The 4753-nt window shown below is 37.8% G+C and overlaps 1 long non-coding RNA gene across 1 annotated transcript; it reads right to left on the minus strand.

The window, feature by feature from the left end:
• Positions 1 to 3398: 3398 nt before the first annotated feature.
• LOC107677727 (uncharacterized) lies at positions 3399 to 4474 on the minus strand. Its single transcript, XR_001632877.1, has 3 exons — positions 3993 to 4474; positions 3753 to 3881; positions 3399 to 3551 (listed from the first exon to the last, which is right to left on the minus strand). It is a non-coding gene; the product is annotated as an uncharacterized LOC107677727 (long non-coding RNA).
• Between the last annotated feature and the right edge of the window lie 279 nt (positions 4475 to 4753).

Below are 4753 nucleotides of genomic sequence, written 5' to 3' on the forward strand. Positions count from 1 at the left end.
CTGAAATCAACCACAACAAAAAACAATACAGGGAAGTAACTGGCTATGGATGGATTTCCGTAGAATGCATTTCAGTGATGCAATAACACCCACAAAATGTGAGTGTATTGTGTGACTGCATCGCATCTTGTCGGTGTCTCTGACTAGTCCAGTTCTAACCAGATGGGGTTTATAAATAAAGTCATTGCAGTGCAGCTGATTGCTCTCTTTGTGGTAGTGGACAGAGTCCAAATAAGGTGCTGGTATGTTTAAATCTACATAATGTTGTTAAAGGGGGCATAACACACACAGTTTCACCCAATCTCATGTTAATCTTGAGTACCTATAGAGTAGTACTGCATCCTTCATATCTCCAAAAAGTCTTTAGTTTTATCATAATTATAAAAGAAAGATACAGCTTTACGATTCTCTCCGGAAAAAGCCGAGCTCCTGGAGGCGCGCCGTGGGCGGAGCTAAAGAGTGACGAGCACTTGGGCGCCAAATGCCAACAAAACAGACGTTTGATGCAGTTTCACTTATGCCGAGTTCACGCTGCACGATTTTAGCCCGATTTTTCACTCGCCGACAGGTTTTGCGAAATCGATGGCAAATGCCCGAAATCAGAGCAAAATCGGTGCTCGTTCACGCGAGTGACAATCACTCAGTGTGAATTATCAAAGACGCGATCTGAGGGAATCGCCGACACGTCGCGTGCAATGAGTTCTGACTGAAAAACACATCGGATGACCTACAGCCAATGAGAGAGAGCACTATACAGGGCAGCGGGAAGTTCGGGAAGGAGTTATATGAAACGTAGTTTGCGGACCAGTGTTGCCAAATCCGCGATTGCCGCCAGTTGTTTTTTATGTCAGCAGGTTGAAGCGACCCCAATAACGTGATATTTAGGCCCTGGAATGTGAATTGTACCAGGAAGCAACTGAATGCTACCCCAGATAGTCACGCAGTGTGAAAACAACGGCGATCTGACGAGTTTGAAAATCGTGCAGCGTGAACTCGGCATTACCGTCTGTAATCATGTTCTGAATCATGACCGGGATCTTTTATCACTGGGACCGCTCCATCTTTCAGTATCAAACGATGAGCCCTTGTTTATAAAACATTCGTCAACAAACACACTTGCGAAACTCCGTTGCTGCCCCAGAAAAACAAACTGTATCCACTGTTTACATAACGCTGGGTTCTTTAGGAAGCTGAACAAAGTTATCTTTCCCTTAAAACCAAAAACACACTTCTTTGGATTGGAGACATTCTTCCCGAGCGAGTCCCATGCAGCGCTGCCGCCGGATGAAACGCGTTGATGGGTGCGATCTCGCTCTCACTCTGGTCGATGCGTGCGCGGGCACGCTCTTCCGGGAGAAATGCCACCCTTGTTTACGTCATGAAGAGCCAACTTGTACGAACCCGGAAGTAAGATATTTGGCACAAAAATACTCCGTCATACATCCAAATTGTTTTTTGAAACTTTGTCCATGCTTAGCATGAGAATCCAACTCTTTAACAGTGTAAACAACTCTGAATGCATGAAACAGCATTGTACCCCCCCTTTAAGTTTCGATAAAACTGGGAAGGCACTTTCCACAGTTAGGGTTCAAAATACGGTCTGAAATTCATTTTGTTTATTTTATAGCAAATTTGAAGAGCATCTAACTGCCTGCTCATAAAAAAAAATGTAAAAAAATCTATGCCTTCACTTTTTCTATTCTTTTATTATCCTTTATCCCTTCATGTCCTTGCTTTTACTATTTAGAACGATGACTGAAACGTTGTTTAACTTCTCGTGTTTATTGCCATCTTATGATAAATCGCTTGTTGTATTCCTCAACTGTAAGTCGCTTTGGATAAAAGTGTCTGCGAAATTAATTAATTTAAATGTAAGGTCAGTATAAGGAGATGCATAGCCTGCAGAAAATGTTAATCATCAACCTCAAAAAGGCAAAGTATTTACAAAGTAAAAAAATTAAGTAATCTTTTCATTTATTTCAAAGTTAACCATTATTTCTTTATTTGCTTGTTTGTTTATATATTTCTATTTTTTTCTTTTATTTGTCATCAGAAAGGGTACAAATTACGTAAATTCTTGTCACAATGTGAACACCCAAGCATCATGCTGTAATGTGGTTAAAACAGATTTAAAGTGACGTGTGGCCAAGTACGGTGTCCCATACTCAGAATTTAACCCATCCAAGTGCACACACTGATCAGTTAAACCAGCGCCAGGGCCCTGTTCCTAATTCGGGCCTGTCAAGAAGGTCAAGATTAGGGACAAAAATCTATATTTTAATGGGGATTCAGACATTTGATGTTTAAAAATAGCTACTTTATACGCTACATTCATTTTATGTTCAGACAGGAGTTCTAATAGTTCTCACCTTTAAGATAGGAAAGGATATGTGCCTCTACTTTTTAATAAAAATAACTAACGGGACATAAAAGTGCACCTTATTCACAAGAAGACCCATGAATTGATTGATCTCGAAGTCTTCATATAGAGGAAGTCCAATTTCTGGGATAACAGTCTTGCTGTGTTGTTAGGGATGCTCCATCTCATCAGGACGCTGCCAGCAGCTGCGGGACTGTCTGTTTCCATCCATCAGACTTAATACTGTATACACGGCCTCCTTCAAGATGCAGCACATCCCATCAGTAAAGCCAAGGGAAGATAAACAAATACACAGCCTTGTCAGTTACAAGTGAGTGAAGTTTAATGAACTACATCACTACTGCAGCAATACAGATGTGCTGAGTATATATGCAACTTAATGTGAACTTTTGCATCAGTTTAGCATATATAATTGTCATGCACTGAAGAGACTGAAATGCATTTATCAGATATAAAAAGTCTGTAAAAATAGGGTCCAATGTACTGTGTTAATGTGAAGGAATTTCCGTGTTGATTTTTCGCAGGTGTTTTCCCTGTATTTTGACTTATGCATTGTGCTGTAGGTTTAAAGGAAATGTCCATAAAATTAACAGAACGTGTCCTGTCAGAAAATCACCTTTTCAGATTTTTTTTTGCTTACAGTGTGTACATTACAACGTAAGAATCAAGACAAAACATGAATGAGGCAACAGAAAAGGTTGATCTTAAAAGTATTCCATTTATTCAGAATTCAATTCATCAAATCTGTGGCTGTGACATGATGCTCGTATTGTTACAATACAAGAAAAAACTTTACATAATAAAGCATAGTGTTGATCATTTTTCTTCCTGTGATGAAGATAATAACATTAACTTTTTTGAATTAGATACATTTCATTTTACAAACAAGTTTGAGGATAGAGAACAACCAACACACACTGGTCAAAATAAATAAATAAATAAATAAATATTAAGTTAAAAAAATAGACATTTCGAATGAATAAATATGTAATCCACATCTCCATAGCAGAACGTCCGTTTAGTTACTTTTGTGATTTGCATTCTTCAGTTTGCAGTTCGCATTCCAGTTTTGGATGAACGCAATGTTATCCTGAATCAAAGGCTTGATATCGTCTGATGTCAATTTTGTGAGGTTATGCGTTGTGAAGTTACAGTTGACATTTGACTCATTCTGGAAAAATCAAAGGACAAAATACATGCATTCCATTACTTAAAATGATAAACTAGTTCATCTTTATATGCTGCATAAGACATCGAATTCTTTCTTTAGTTGAACAGAGATGTTAAAATGATATGAGAATGTTTAACAACTCGTGATGAGGTGTCTATGGGGTTAAACAATGGATGGTGCAATTCAAAACAAAAGTCTTACCTTGACTACAGTTTCCTGCAGTTTACACACGTTGTCGAGAATGTTGCCATACAGGCTTTTGGGTACTTCACTTTTAACTGACCTTAGAAATCGCTTCAGGTGTTCTGCAAATAAGGACTCACACTCACACTGTGGGTACAAAACAGTCCCCATAAGAATCCATTCATGCAATTTATTATTATATTTAAAGCAATTGTTTCAATGTTCTGTAATGCAGAGAAAATTACACAAAATACTCACTGCATTCTTTACTTCTCGTGGTGTTTGGATTTGTACTGATTTATTGAGAGCCTAGAAATTGAAACACAAGTCAGTTGATGTGTGCAACATATTAGTCCATACTTATACAGAACGTATGTTAAGCCAAACAAATACTTCTCTTATTAGAATTGGCATTGAACTATTTTTAAGAACTAAATCATTTCTCTTACGCGTTAATGCAAAAATAATTTGCTTACCTTGAAGTCATGCTTCTCAAGGCTTTTAAGCCTGTTCAGAAGTTCACATAAGGTTTTAGCGACGAGTTTGTCCGAGTTTGCATAGCTAAGAGCAAGCAGTGCCATGAGAAGACCTAGCAGTTTCATGTTCTTGTTCGCAGGGATGCTTTCTAGAGATAATGATCTTATTCTGCACTCCAACCTTATATACACACCATAAAGCAGGAAACTAATACCACATACGCTACACCATGATGTAAATCGGTTAAAGTGGAAAATACTAGGGTTTCATTAAGAAAGCTACACTGCCCACAGAGGAAAAACATTACACACTAGGTGGGGATAGTTACACACTAACTGTGAACATGTTAATTTTATTATATTAAAAGTTTAGTTTTTGTTGTTATATAATAATACTGTGCATATAATGCTGAAATGCTAAAGGAATTTAAAATATATACATTTTTAATTTATATAATGCAGGCAGTATTCTTGAAAGCAAAGGAACAGTCATATACAAGGAAAACATGAAGCTGGACTGTGCAAAAGTCTCTTAGAAAGACA

This window comes from Sinocyclocheilus anshuiensis, unplaced genomic scaffold, assembly GCF_001515605.1.
Source record: "Sinocyclocheilus anshuiensis isolate Anshui unplaced genomic scaffold, SAMN03320099.WGS_v1.1 scaffold969, whole genome shotgun sequence".
In the NCBI taxonomy this organism is placed as follows: Eukaryota; Metazoa; Chordata; class Actinopteri; order Cypriniformes; family Cyprinidae; genus Sinocyclocheilus; species Sinocyclocheilus anshuiensis.